At 40.5% G+C, this 15,199-nt stretch overlaps 1 protein-coding gene across 1 annotated transcript in view; it reads left to right on the top strand.

The window, feature by feature from the left end:
• ASXL3 (ASXL transcriptional regulator 3) overlaps nt 1-15,199 on the top strand; it is a 174,261-nt gene that overhangs the window by 70,293 nt on the left and 88,769 nt on the right. The gene's annotated exons all lie outside the window — the stretch shown is intronic.

Raw genomic sequence — 15,199 nt, 5'->3', positions numbered from 1 at the left:
TTCTAGAGGAAATGAGTTGGAAGGATAGGTGATGTAAGAGTGGAATGTGTGAAATTGAGGTTAGGGTGATATGGGATGCGTGTCTGAGATGAAAGAGGGAGGGTAGGTTGAAGGCTGTCATGAATGGTTAGGCAGTGTGTGTACCCTCTTCAGAGTGGCCTGGCTGAGGTGGCCATCAGTGACTGAAATTCAGCAGGCCTTCCTTTGCCCAGCTTCGTGTCATGGGATGGAGCAGGGTCTACCTGGAGGAAATGTTGCCTTTTCCTATTTGCACAAAGATGTTGTAAAGGCTGGTGGTGGCCCTGCCATGAAATATTAGAGAATCGTCTGTGTGGATATTGAAACACACAATTATGATAGAACCAGCATTGAAAGGGTGTGACATTTAGGAGCTAAAATCTTCCGAAAATGAAAGGGAGTAATCCAGGAGTTGGTAAATAATTAGTAAGGAGGAGCAGTCTGTTGATGCTGGAGGCATCTAAGGAGCAGGGAAGGAGAATAGAGTCCACTCGTCCCATTTCCAGGCCCAGCGGTACAAGATGCGTGGAAAAGAAACAGGCTGCTACCTGAGAGTGTTCCAGGGAAAGTAGTGTCCATGGGAGAGAGCCAGGTTTTGTAGATCAAGATGCAAAGGGAGTGTTCAGAGAAAAAGATAGAGGTTAATCAGAGATTTTGCTAACGACTAATCCTGAATGTCAGAGGAAAGAGTGGGAGGGTTTTAGTGGCTGGGAAGGGGTCGGGGACAGGGTGAGAGCACTTAGCCAGTAATTAAACCAAAGCAGGGATAAGCAAACTCCCCTAATTTGAAATGTGAATAGGTACTTCACCAAATAACACATACCCACACATCTCCAGTTAATGTGACCAAAACTAGATTTCCTGGCCTCTCCTTTGAAGTTGTTTTAGGGAAATTGCTTTGAGGAATCACTGAAAGAATAGTAGATAGCTTATTTCCTTGGGTATTCCTTGACTTGCCCACTTTTACATCTTATTGCAAACCACAATTGCTTCTTATAGGACAAGTATATTTCCTCTCCGTGTGTATACCGTAGACTTCTGTGTATAGTCCATGAACCTTAGGATACATTTTCAAACCTAGATATTGAAAATATGTTGAGTGCTCACAATGCCTAGGCTTTGTGAGCTGTTTACATGCAGATTGTTTAATCCTGACAACATTCCTGTGAGATATTCAATCTTCCTAGGCTCTGTTACTGTATTTTATTTAATTTTTCTAGTTTTAATTTTTATTTAATTTTATTTTTGACCAGTGAGGAAACGGACTTAGAGGTTAAATATTTCTTCCAAGTGTCAAGCCCAGGTAGATGTGAGTGACACCAAAAGCTAGGCTCTGACCACTGACTCTGCCTGGGACCGTGGGGAACACTCTTAGCCAGGAGTCTTGGATGCAGTTTGGTTTTTCAACATTTGTCCAACTCTATTCTCATTATAAACTTGAGCTTATCCAAATGAAGGAGTGGGCTATCACATGATTTCTTACAAATGGATAATAAATACTATGAACCTGAACTGGTTTAGGTGATTTCCTTGCTTACTCTATTTCTAATACGTATTTGAACCAGCAGTTAGAATGGATATAATTTCCACACTTCGTACAGCTGTACAAATATACTTTGAAAATATAATTAGAGAGGGAAGGTGGGGATGTGTGGGGTTGCAGGGGCATGGGAGAAAGGGCAAGGGGAGAGGAGGAGGGGAGGGGAGGGTCCCACCATCTGTTTTTTAAATCTTTATTCCCTTCTCCTTTTCCCGTTCCTCCTTTGGGATGAAAGAGTGAAAAGTATCAAGGTGAATAATAACTATCAATTGGTAGGATATGCTTGTGGCAGTCCAAAGAGTAAGCCTCAGCTAGCATCCAGCTATTTCAAATTAACAAAGATTAGTTGACATTTGTTGCACCACCAAAGGGGAAACACGGTGAAGTATTTGAAAAGAAAGCACTTTACAAAAGCTGACAACCAGAAAGAGATCTTGCAGCCTGATTCCAGTCAGTAACATTTGAGTCTTTAGGTAGAGTTAAGGTAATAACAGTAATGTTTTTGTCCTCTTCTTTCAATCAGTTGACCAGCAAAACAGATTCGTTTTTAAATGAGGTGCTTTGCCAAGATACTTTGTTTTAATGTTTTGTTGAAAATTTTTACAGTGCGGGGGGCGGGTGGGGGGGGTGGGGGGGAGGAAGTGATACATTATCAATTATAGAATTTACAAGACACAAAACTATAGTTGTGCATTATGTTTCTTTGACTCCGAAACAGTTTTTCAAGTTAATAAGAATTAGAGACTCAAGAAAGTAAACTCTTCACATTTTACAAGCTTAGCTCTAAAGATCAAAGAGTGATTTAGGTGAATCACTTGATATATCTTTGTTGACAGCCCATGACCATTTATGCCAATATAAGTATAGATCTATGTCACCCAAAGAAAATATGTAGAATTTTATGGGCTATTTTAGTCAGAGATTTACGGTTATGTTTGTGTCTGAGTTGTTTTGAGCATAATACATTGGTATATCATGAGTTTGCTTACACATATTAAGTTGACTTACAGTACATTGCTGGCTGCAGAAACCACACATATTTTATAGGAAATGACACACTCAGTAGATCGTCTTCACTTTCTTCCCCATCTATTTATAAATTGTTATGAACAGGAAAAAAAAATGAGCTTCTCTTTTTGTGGCCCTGATATATTTCATGTTTAAAATCAAAAGCAACCATCCTATTTAATCTTTTAAAATGAGGAAACTGGAGAATGTACAATTTTCATCCATAGAGATCAAAAAAGGTTCTGCTTGTTATTAACCCTAATGGCTTTCAGGGGGGAAGCAGCACTCTAGCTGGAGAATTAGTATTTTCAAAGTCTCTATTTAGGGAAAAAGATTATAGAGAACACATATCCTATGTTTTAGTCCTCAGATCCCAGGGTGAATAATGATTCCAGCATTTGAAGAATTTTCTGTGGTCCTTTTCATTATTCCTTATGGCCAGTTTTATAAGCAGGTTTCTGACTGTATGATTCTTGGCAGGAGTCGTGTTAACTTAATGAAACATTATTCTGCTCACTCTTTGTTTGCATTGGCTCAGAGGCCACAGAGGGGTCTCTTTTCAAAAGTGAAAAGTGCTTTAAGATGGCCTGAAGTGTGTGCATAGGATCTCTTTTGAGACATCAATTACACACAGATGAGGAGCTTCCTGGAGGAAGTGAGAAGGGTACTAATAAAGGTTTCGGTGCCCTCAGGGAGTATTCACACTGACAGTTTATCAGTGGCAGTTTTATACGAGGGGAGAGAAAGGAAAATGAGGGGACCCCGGCGCTGTGAAGGGAGTGTTCAAGTAACTTTCGAAGATGTCGCCAAACTATTTGGTGTGTCTTTGCTCTCAGTGTTATATGTCTGGTCTTGCTGGAGGCTTTTCAGGAGCTTGTCCGTGACTGCTCCTGTGTGATTTTACATCAGATGACACATGAGCCTTCTTTGTGTTCACCATCCATTTCCACCTGACAGCCATTCCTGAGAATCTTGTAGGAGGGAAGGGAATTGTTTCAGTGACTGCGTCAAGCCCCCTGATTTTCTTAGGTTAGGCTACTTTGTCTTTTATCCAACGTCTGCATTTTCGTTAACAGCTTTGTTGGCTCATACAGACACCTGTTCTACATTGGTGGGCCAGGGAAACTTAAGTATGTGAAAATGATGTTGTTTAAGTTACACATGGAAGAAAATACAGAGGAAAAAGAATACTCTTCACAGTCAGAAATGATCATTGGCAGGATATAAAACTTCCTCTGCCCACTCTTTCTCATTCTCCTTTCTTTCATTCCAGCCCACAGCTTTCCCAGTTCAGGAGAAGTATGAGGGACTTCAGAAGTTCATGCAGGCCTGGATCCTCTCTCATGCCAGCATTTTACTTAAGCCAGTCAATTAAAGTAGACATCATTCTTATAGTAAATGCCCAGAGGGATGGGACTCTCACAGACTCATTTATATTTGTCTCTCTGTGTTTTTGATAACCTTTATAGTCAAGAAATTTTTCCTTATGCTGAAATCTCTTGAGCTTTTAATTAAACCAATTTTCTCTTTTATTTCCCCTCTGATGATGGAGAACAGCTGGGCATCATCTAGATATCACCCCCTTCATCTTAACTTCTCCAAATAACTTGTCCCAGCCCTTTCAAACATTACTTATAGATACTATTTTGCATTTCTCTTACCCATCAGGGACCTCTTGTTCTTACATATTTCCCCATGAACTATGAACTTTGTTCTTGTGTAAATGGATTTTGGTCCATTTTAACAGCCCAGAGTCATGGAAGAAAAAAAAGTTTTCTTTTTAAGTGCAGATAAAGTGACCCATTTAAGTGTACTTTCCCCCTCTTTTCTTGTGCTAGGAGAGAAATATTTCATAATATAAAGACTGGAAATAGAGTATGGTCTCATGATAAAAGCAAACTCCCTCTCAAATAAAACCAAAATTAAAGGTACTCCCCCAGTTACCTATCCTGACAAGCCAGATTTCTTTTTGATTGATATAGTTTGTGATTGGTATAGAGGAACAAAAGCATCCATGCTCTTAAAATGAAGTACTTTTTTCCATGATGCCAGATAATCCATTCTTTCGTTTTCTCTAAAATGACAGTGTGTAACCATTTCTCAAACAGTTAACCATCTGTTTATCTAACTCCCTTTCTTGTACACTGGAGTTATCTTTTATATGTTGAAGAATGAAGTACTAGTGCCCATGAATGAAGCACTTATCCTTGACCTGTACCAACCTTTTAATGATATTCTTCCTGTATGCTTTTTTCTATTTCTCATTTTCTAGGTGGGTTCCTGTATTTCTGTGTAGATGTTTCAGGAACTTGCTGCAGCGTAGAAGATCACAGGTGTTGTGCGATGTAAGGGAATAGCTTCTAATGTTTCCCCCCTCACAGCAGCTTACTGTGTTATTACTCTCCATAATTCTGAGAGGAATCTGTGTTGGTTCTCTGGTAGGAGCAATTAGGTGGTTAGAGGCTGGTACCTATCAGATATGCTTTTCCTATTAAATATTTTCATTTCTGGTTTGAGTTTCTCTTTTCTTGTCTGAGTTTAAAGGGATATTTTTATGGATATCCAGAGGTACTAGTATAACTAAATTGCCCTGATGATAAATTGAGTGCTTGTTAAGAGGGATTCCTATACCTTCAGTTCCTCCTAGTTACCTGTGGAGATTCAGTGTCCTGTCCGGTGCAAACCAAAGTGTTTGTGAACCATTTGTGGACATTGCAATTAAATCGTGATACATCCAGTTCCGGGATATCACATGAGCATCATTTGTAGCGTATGATATCAGCCACCCAAATCTTTAAGGCGTCCGGCATGATTACATCTTGTGGAGCACATTCTTACTGATACACATGGCTGGTATAATTATCATCTGATTCTTTATTCCTCCTGGTTTATTTTGCTCCCTTTTTCTGTAGACCTCTTCTGAGTAAGAAGAGGACTTCATTGGCCTAGTGAAGCGGGCTGTAAAGTATAGTAATATTTTTAGTTATATTAGGTATATTTTATTCATAGAGAATGTTCAAATATTACCTAATATCAATACTTAAGATATTTAGACACTGTCTCCCTTGAAAGTCTTCAGGGAAAATTGCTGTTTCCATTATTTTATTGCTATTAGTTCTCTATTTAATTGCTTGCCTCTCATATCCTTTGAACGTTTTCTTTTAATGCAGTAAGGAAAATTGTTTAAATCTAGTTACCTAAACCTATCTTGGAATAAGGACTGCTTTGAGAGAAGTGGTTCTCCTTAGTCTGGATCCAAAAAGGATTAAGGAATTGTCTTTTCTCTGAAAGAAATTGAGTCCTGGAAATATTTAGTTGGGGTCAGATGGGTTTGTCTGATTGTCATTAAGTTACCTTTAACAGTTTTTGGCATGTATTTTGTTGCTGTGTATATCCAGAATATCTGATATGCACAATTTCAAATGTAAGTATGATACATAAAACATATTACAATCCAAACATAAGCTTTTTTGATTATTTGCCAATCTGGGGATACTTTTGAATTACCTGCTTATTGATCTTTTAAAACAAATTTTAGTTGTCACCACTAGGTCTCCGTAGACTTGGTTTCTCTCAGGCAGAATTAATAGTTCTATACCATTGTTTTTTGAAAAAAAAGTATTTTTAAGAAACCTATGGTCTCAAAGTCAGGTCTTAGGTCTTAGTCACTGTTTTCCCCTGCATTTTATACAGTCCTTGGCATGAAGGTGCTCAATGAAAGTTTTACAATTGAATGAATGATTAATAAATAAACAATTAAGCCCCCTCTAAGACCCAGCCCTCTTTTAAAATGTGATTGAATTCTCACAGTGTGCCACGGTATTATCCCTAATATACTGTGTGCTCTTCGATTTCAATTTTATTTATAAAAACTCTATGAAGCCTATAGTGTATGTCAGGATCATTTTGATAGAAAACTGTTTTTTTGATTTGAGTGCATCTATTTGATTGTTCAGAAAATCGAAAGGAAGTAGTCAGAGGAAGAACTGATAGAAGTGAAGTTGGTCAAAGGATGCTCTTCTCCCTGCCTTCATTAGCCCTTTGAACCCCGGTTACCCTGGATAGCCAGTCACTTAGTGTATAGTTTAATCGACATATAAAGATTAATATCTTTGTTGCAGTGACTCTCTTGTACCCAGATCCTGGGCTGTTTTGTGGTTCTGCCCCCACCCACCTCCTGCCATTTCAAGTAAACATTGTGATTTCTAATTTTGACTTTTAAATGATACTTATTTCACCATGCAAAACCTCCAGACTGTGACTGTTCGTCTTAAAATAAGGCAACGAGTAAGGATGGCAGAAGGAAACGTATCCACATTTAGTGGCAGGTCATACGACTTCCCAACTGACTTGCATAGGATGTTTTGTAGTTTGGTTTTCGTACTTTCCCTAATTGACTGTAGGATAATTTAAAAAATTTTAATGACGTTTCTGTTTTCAAATTTTCAAAATTCATCTTTTATGTATACTTCTGCACAGTAAAAAACTATGCATTGCTGACCTCCCCGTTCATGAATTCTTGTTAAAAACAGTAATTGAAAATTAACTTCAGAAACAGATACTTCAGATAAATTTAATGAAGATCAAATTGGACAGTTTAGTTTAATAAACATTTGTAGACCAATGGCTCTGTGCCTGTCTTTGCACAGAAGTAAGTCCATGAGTTGCTGGGCCTGTGGGTAGCAAGGCAGACGCAAGCACCGGTATTGCAGGGACTGTCATGGATTCATACACTAAGTTCCAAGGAAGGGGTGGGGAGGAGTAAGTCTACCTCGGAGACTGGGATAGTCAGGAAAGCTTTGGGGAAGCTGTTTGAGTTTGGTCTGTCGAGTTTGCTAGGCAGAAAGGTGGAAGAGGGACGGTCAGAGCAAGTGAGACATACAGCAAGTATCTGTGTTCAGGAAATGGCACAAGGTCTCGACTGACTGGATCAGAGAGGGTGGGAGTTGGGAAGGCAAGCAGATGTGAGACTAGAAATAAAGACAGAGTCAAGATTGCATTCTGCTTTCTCCCTTCTTTGTGTCTTGGGCTAAAGGTCAGAGCCCTCTTGTATACCTATCAGTGGATTAGTACTTAGATTGGGGGGAATGTCACCCATACCCTCTCTAGCACTCAACTTAAAAAATATGAGCTCTAAGCCATATTTTCCAGTTCAATCACATTGTCAAGTTGAATGGTGAATGAAAAAGAAGGGAGAGAGGGACAACTTGGGACTCTGAGAAAAGAGGCTGAAATCCAGTCTTGTTGGAACACAGTCAGCAGTTTCTCTGGCCTTTTAGGCTGTCTCATGATTACCTGTAATCCTCCGTCTCCCTTTGGTCCCAGCCTTCTAAGTAGAATATTTTGGAGGAGGGGTTTGGGAATCTGAGGGTGGATGAGAGTAGAGGTAGATGAGCGACAGCTACTGAAAATCCCATTAACTGTTTGAATTAAAAACTAGCAGATTAGCTTTTAACTATGCATTTGGCTTGCCTGGTTTGGGCAGGCAAGCAAAACGTAGACAGAAATAATATTTCTATACCTTTTAACACATGTTTTCTCATCTTCGGTTTGTCCAGCTATGAAAAGGGCAGGCAGTCTTGTGGGGTTTCCAGGTATAAAATCCTGGCATGCGTTTTGTGATGGTGCCAGTGTACAGTTAGGAAAAAAAAGAAAAAAAGCTTCTATTCTGTCCTGAATGCCAAGAAGATATCACTTTCTAAGCTGCATGTCAGTGTTAGATATTTATTGGATAAAACATCTGTCCTAATTCTTCACTCTCCTGGCTCCTGTTGTAATTTCACATACAGGGGATTTCCCCTGGTCCTTTCTCGAACATTAATTTTTCTTTGGCTTGTATTTCAGAGGCCAAACTCAGCCCCTTAGATAAATATTCAGACAACTGTTTAAAATAAGGCCCTGTATTATTTATTTATCACATCTGTTAAGAAAGCTGCAAGGATAAAGTAAAAGTGAAAACTGTGTGTTTTGTCGGAATATGAATATGCAAGAATATGTTCAACTACCTCTCTAACTACGGCAGTTTTGAGAATCAGCCATCCTCATCAGATATATGGCAGAAGAATGAATAAAGTCACTTAGATGCTCATGTTTGGGGTCTATATTGTCAATGGGTGTGCGCACACACACACACACACACACACATACACATGCAGGCACACTGTTTGGGGCCTATGGATGCATTACATTGTGTCCTAATCATTTTTATTCTTGAATTTTTTCCCTGTAAAATAAGTTTTAGATCCAAAGGAACATTCATACATTTTATTTTCTATTACATTTACTTTCTTGAAGGTTCTATAATTATTTTATCAGAAATAAATAATTAGGGAAAATGGTTTGACCCAGAGAAATAGGACCAACTTCAGAAAAAGGAATCGGGTAGGAAAATGACTCTGTAGTAAAGGAATTCTCATGATGCTTCACTTGGGTCTAGGCTGCAATGTGAATGTAAGATAGAGTACAACAGAGTTGAGTTAAAGGAAATTGAATATCACCTCAAGAAAAAACTTCACAGGATTCCTTGATGCTTGTTTCAGTTTTATTGTCCTGCCCGCCAACTGAAATTCTGGTGAAGTTGAACAGTATCTTTCTTTTGGAAACACTGTATGTAAATATATGTGAATCACTATTATTCACACAGTGCAGTAGTGAATTTAAATGAATATTCAGAGTATACTGAAATAGGTATCACAATACCCTGTGGTTTCCTAGGTCAGAAGCAAATAGAGCAAGTCGTAACTTAGATATCTATTATCCTCAGGACGTGACAGCTGATTGTATACTGCTTATTGTAGCAGTCACAAAATATAAGACATAAAGCTTTAATTACATCTACACTGATTCGGTATTTGTTGTTTTTTTGATCCTGCTGCATTGAAGTTTACCTTTGAAACACTTATGAATAAAATCATTTCCTAAGAAAATTAGTGAATTTGTTTCTATGTCCAGTAAGCAGAAGCATTCTCCTGTTTTCCACGAATTTCCTGAAACCCATGTACTGCATTTGGTCATCCTTTTTAACTACCATTAAGTTTGTATTTTTCTATGTGGCAATACTAATTTAAGAATGTGAAAGTAATAAAATGTATTTGCTGATGCGCACTTTACTTCTGGCTGGGCTTACATTCCATCCATTTAGGTCTGTTCAGTTGGGATCGTATATCCTGTGTGCCACCTTCCTCTCACCTCCCCAGTTTGTCACACTTCGCATCGACTCCAGAACACTGAAAAGGCCATCTATGTAATCAGTACGAAAATAAATGTATCTTTAGAATATAAACCGATGATTATTTCTAATATTTCTTGATAAGTAAGCTTTGGCAAAGTGTTACAAATTAGTGATGATTCCAAGGAGAGAAGCCTAGAAGCCATAGTTTATGCAAGCAGTGTTATAAAATGTTTCTTTACTAGAACATTTAGACTGTTTTAAGCGAAAAATGTCATATTGTATTGAATAGAAAAAAGTTACCTGGTCTTAAACTCAAGGACTTCTCTCCCTGTATCCCTGGGCAAATCCTTTTGCAGCTTCAACCTTAGTGTTTCCTGGGCCAATCGCTCTCAGTTTTTTCTTGTCAGAGCTCAACGTCTTGTTCCCTGTACCCTTATTAACTTCTTGTTTCAGGTCCTCCAACATGACACAAGTAAATTAAACTTCTTTAGACATTAAATTTTTTGTATCAGTTCTTGGCCTTGAAGCCAAATATTCTAAGCGGAAGATTATGGACCTGGCCTTGGACCCCAGCTCTGCTGTTTCACTTGGCTGTGTGACCATGGGCAAGTTATTGACCCTTTCTGAGCTCTAGTTTTCTCTCTCCATGTGGAGATGAGACTTTTCCCTCTCATAAGGAAGCTGTGAGGATGAAATGAGATCACATATGTCCAGCGCCTGGCATTAATAACTAACAATTATTTTATCTTCCAAAACGTGTTCATTTGGCTTCCTGATTACTTTCTGTTATTAAAACAAAACTTGATTAACTCTTTTTTCCAAGTATGCTCTTTCATGGACCACATGTTCATTTCTAGGCAACATGAGCTTGAGTCTGTCTAAAGCAGTGCTCTCGACACTACCACGTGCATATGCCTCCATTTTTTTATTAACTCTTATGATTTGTGCATTTTATTGTATTTATGTTTCATATCAAAATAAAATATTTTAAATAAGCATTGAACTTTAGTTAGTAACATGGAGGCTAAAGTATTTGGTGGGAGGTGTATTGATCTTTTTTCTTTTTAGCATCTTTATTGGAGTATAATTGCTTTACAATGTTGTGTTAGTTTCTGCTGTATAACAAAGTGAATCAGCTATATGTATACATATATCCCCATATCTCCTCCCTCTTGCGTCTCCCTCCACGTCTCCCTATCCCAGCCCTCTAGGTGGTCACAAAGCACCGAGCTGATCTCCCTGTGCTATGCAGCTGCTTCCCGCTAGCTATCTATTTTACATTTGGTAGTGTATATATGTCAGTGCTACTCTCTCACTTCGTCCCAGCTTACCCTTCCCCGTCCCTGTGTCCCCAAGTCCATTCTCTATGTCTGCATCTTTATTCCTGTCCTGCCCCTAGGTTCATCAGAACCATTTTTTTTTAAGATTCCATATATATATATATATATATATATATATATATATATATATATATATATATATATGTACTAGCATACGGTATTTGTTTTTCTCTTTCTGACTTACTTCACTCTGTATGACAGACTCTAGGTCCATCCACCTCACTACAAATAACTCAATTCGTTTCTTTTTATGGCTAATATTCCATTGTATATATGTGCCACATCTTCTTTATCCATTCATCTGTCGATGGACACTTAGGTTGCTTCCATGTCCTGGCTATTGTAAATAGAGCTGCAGTGAACATTGTGGTACATGACTCTTTTTGAATTATGGTTTTCTCAGGGTATATGCCCAGTAGTGGGATTGCATATGCCTCCATTTTTGACTAGAATCATTTTTAACTCCTCCACCTTCCTTTAAAACTCAGGTCAGAATCCTCCCAAGTTACTGTTCCTTGGAAAAATTTCTTGGATTAGCGTTAACCCTGGTGCCCTTAAGAAGTCTTATTTTGAGATTTTACAATATGTTCTCAAGCTATTTTCTTCCATCGAACTTCCCCTTGCCTCCTGTATTTGACATATGCCTTCATTCTGCCACGAATCATAGTGCTTCCTCACTTTGATTTTCCAAATAAACTACTTCTCCCATCAAGTGCACAGAAAAGGCCCGCATCTACACTGCTGCCAAAGTGTGAAACCTGGTCTCCCAGGCAGAATGTCTGAGGAGGCCAGAAAGAAGCGTTGGAGCTCCAGCACAGGTGTCATAGAGCAGAAAGTGATGGTGGGCTTGACTTCCATAGACTAGGTGCCCGGAAAGCTTGACTCTGGTAAAAAAAAAATGAGCAGAGGGGGTGGAGAAGAAGATGGCGGAAGAGTGAGACGTGGAGATCACCTTCCTTCCCACAGATACATTAGAAATACATCTACACGTGGAACTGCTCCTACAGAACACCCACTGAACGCTGGCAGAAAACGTCAGACCGCCCAAAAGGCAAGAAACTCCCCACGTACCTGGGTAGGGCAAAAGAAAAAAGAAAGAGACAAAAGAATAGGGAGGGGACCTGCACCAGTGGGAGGGAGCCGTGAAGGAGGAAAGGTTTCCACACACCAGGAAGCCCCTTCGCGGGCGGAGACTGCGGGTGGCAGAGGCGGGAGCTTCAGAGCCACGGAGGAGAGCGCAGCCACAGGGGTGCGGAGGGCAAAGCGGAGAGATTCCCGCACAGAGGAGCGGTGCCGACCAGCACTCACCAGCCCGAGAGGCTTGTCTGCTCACCCGCCGGGGCGGGCGGGGGCTGGGAGCTGAGGCTTGGGCTTCGGTCGGATCGCAGGGAGAGGACTGGGGTTGGCGGCGTGAACACAGCCTGAAGGGGTTAGCGCACCACAGCTAGCTGGGAGGGAGTCCGAGAAAAAGTCTGCAGCTGCCGAAGAGGCAAGAGACTTTTTCTTGCCTCTTTGTTTCGCAGCGCGCAAGAAGAGGGGATTCAGAGCACCGCCTAAACGAGCTCCAGGGACGGGCGCGAGCCGCGGCTATCAGCGCGGACCCCAGAGACGGGCATGAGACGCTAAGGCTGCTGCTGCCACCATCAAGAAGCCTGTGTGCGAGCACAGGTCACTCTCCACACCGCCCCTCCCGGGAGCCGGTGCAGCCCGCCACGGCCAGGCTCCCGTGATCCGGGGACAACTTCCCCAGGAAAACGCATGGCGCGCCTCGGGCTGGTGCAACGACACGCCGGCCTCTGCCGCCACAGGCTCGCCCCGCATTCGTACCCCTCCCTCCCCCCGGCCTGAGTGAGCCAGAGCCCCCGAAGCAGCTGCTCCTTTAACCCCGTTCTGTCTGGGCGGGGAACAGAGGCCCTCAGGCGACCTACACGCAGAGGCGGCTCCAAATCCAAAGCTGAACCCCGGGAGCTGTGCGAACAAAGAAGAGAAAGGGAAATCTCTCCCAGCAGCCTCAGAAGCAGCGGATTAAAACTCCACAAACAACTTGATGTGCCTGCATCTGTTGAATACCTGAATAGACAACGAATCATCCCAAATTCAGGAGGTGGACTTTGGGAGCAGGATATATTAATTTTTCCTCTTTTCCTTTTTTTGTGAGTGTATATGTATATGCTTCTGTGTGAGATTTTGTCTGTATAGCTTTGCTTTATAATAGCTTTATTTTACTTCACTATATTTTATCCTCTTTCTTTCTTTCTTTCTATTTTTTCTCCCTTTTACTCTGAGCCGTGTGGATGAAAGGCTCTTGGTGCTCCAGCCAGGCATCAGGGCTGTGCCTTTGAGGTGGGAGAGCCAACTTCAGGACACTGGTCCACAAGAGACCTCCCAGCTCCACGTAATACCAAACGGCGAAAATCTCTCAGAGATCTCCATCTCAACATCAAGACCCAGCTTCACTCAACGACCAGCAAGCTACAGTGATGGACACCCTATGCCAAACAACTAGCAAAACAGGAACACAGCCCCATCCATTAACAGAGAGGCTGCCTAAAATCATAATAAGGCCACAGACACCCCAAAATACACCACCAGACATGGACGTGCCCACCAGAAAGACAAGATCCAGCCTCATCCACCAGAACACAGGCACTAGTCCCCTCCACCAGGAAGCCTACACAACCCACTGAACCAACCTTAGCCACTGGAGACAGATACCAAAAACAACGGGAACTACGAACCTACAGCCTGTGAGAAGGAGACCCCAAACACAGTAAGATAAGCAAAATGAGACGACAGAAAAACACACAGCAGATGAAGGAGCAGGGTCAAAACACACCAGACCTAACAAATGAAGAGGAAATAGGCAGTCTACCTGAAAAAGAATTCAGAATAATGATAGTAAGGATGATCCAAAATCTTGAAAATAGAATAGACAAAATGCAAGAAACATTTAACAAGGACATAGAAGAACTAAAGAGGAACCAAGCAATGATGAAACACACAATAAATGAAATTAAAAATACTCTAGATGGGATCAATAGCAGAATAACTGAGGCAGAAGAACGGATAAGTGACCTGGAAGATAAAATGGTGGAAATAACTACTGCAGAGCAGGATAAAGAAAAAAGAATGAAAAGAACTGAGGACAGTCTCAGAGACCTCTGGGACAACATGAAACACACCAACGTTCGAATCATAGGGGTCCCAGAAGAAGAAGAGAAAAAGAAAGGGACTGAGAAAATATTTGAAGAGATTATAGTTGAAAACTTCCCTAATATGGGAAAGGAAATAGTTAATCAAGTCCTGGAAGCACAGAGAGTCCCATACAGGATAAATCCAAGGAGAAACACGCCAAGACACATATTAATCAAACTGTCAAAAATTAAATATAAAGAAAACATATTAAAAGCAGCAAGGGAAAAACAACAAATAACACACAAGGGAATCCCCATAAGGTTAACAGCTGATCTTTCAGCAGAAACTCTGCAAGCCAGAAGGGAGTGGCAGGATATACTTAAAGTGATGAAGGAGAAAAACCTACAACCAAGATTACTCTACCCAGCAAGGATCTCATTCAGATTTGATGGAGAAATTAAAACCTTTACAGACAAGCAAAAGCTGAGAGAGTTCAGCACCACCAAACCAGCTTTACAACAAATGCTAAAGGAACTTCTCTAGGCAAGAAACACAAGAGAAGGAAAACACCTACAATAACAAACCCAAAACATTTAAGAAAATGGGAATAGGAACATACATATCGATAATTACCTTAAATGTAAATGGATTAAATGCTCCCACCAAAAGACACAGACTGGCTGAATGGATACAAAAACAAGGCCCATATATATGCTGTCTACAAGAGACCCACTTCAGACCTAGAGAAACATACAGACTGAAAGTGAGGGGATGGAAAAAGATATTCCATGCAAATGGAAATCAAAAGAAAGCTGGAGTAGCAATTCTCGTATCAGACAAAATAGACTTTAAAATAAAGACTATTACAAGACACAAAGAAGGACACTATATAATGATCAAGGGATCGATCCAAGAGGAATGTATAACAATTGTAAATATTTATGCACCCAACATAGGAGCACCTCAATACATAAGGCAAATACTAAC

This window comes from Eubalaena glacialis, chromosome 15 (genome assembly GCF_028564815.1).
Source record: "Eubalaena glacialis isolate mEubGla1 chromosome 15, mEubGla1.1.hap2.+ XY, whole genome shotgun sequence".
NCBI classification, from domain to species: domain Eukaryota; kingdom Metazoa; phylum Chordata; class Mammalia; order Artiodactyla; family Balaenidae; genus Eubalaena; species Eubalaena glacialis.
This window is presented reverse-complemented; position numbering and strand designations above follow the sequence as displayed.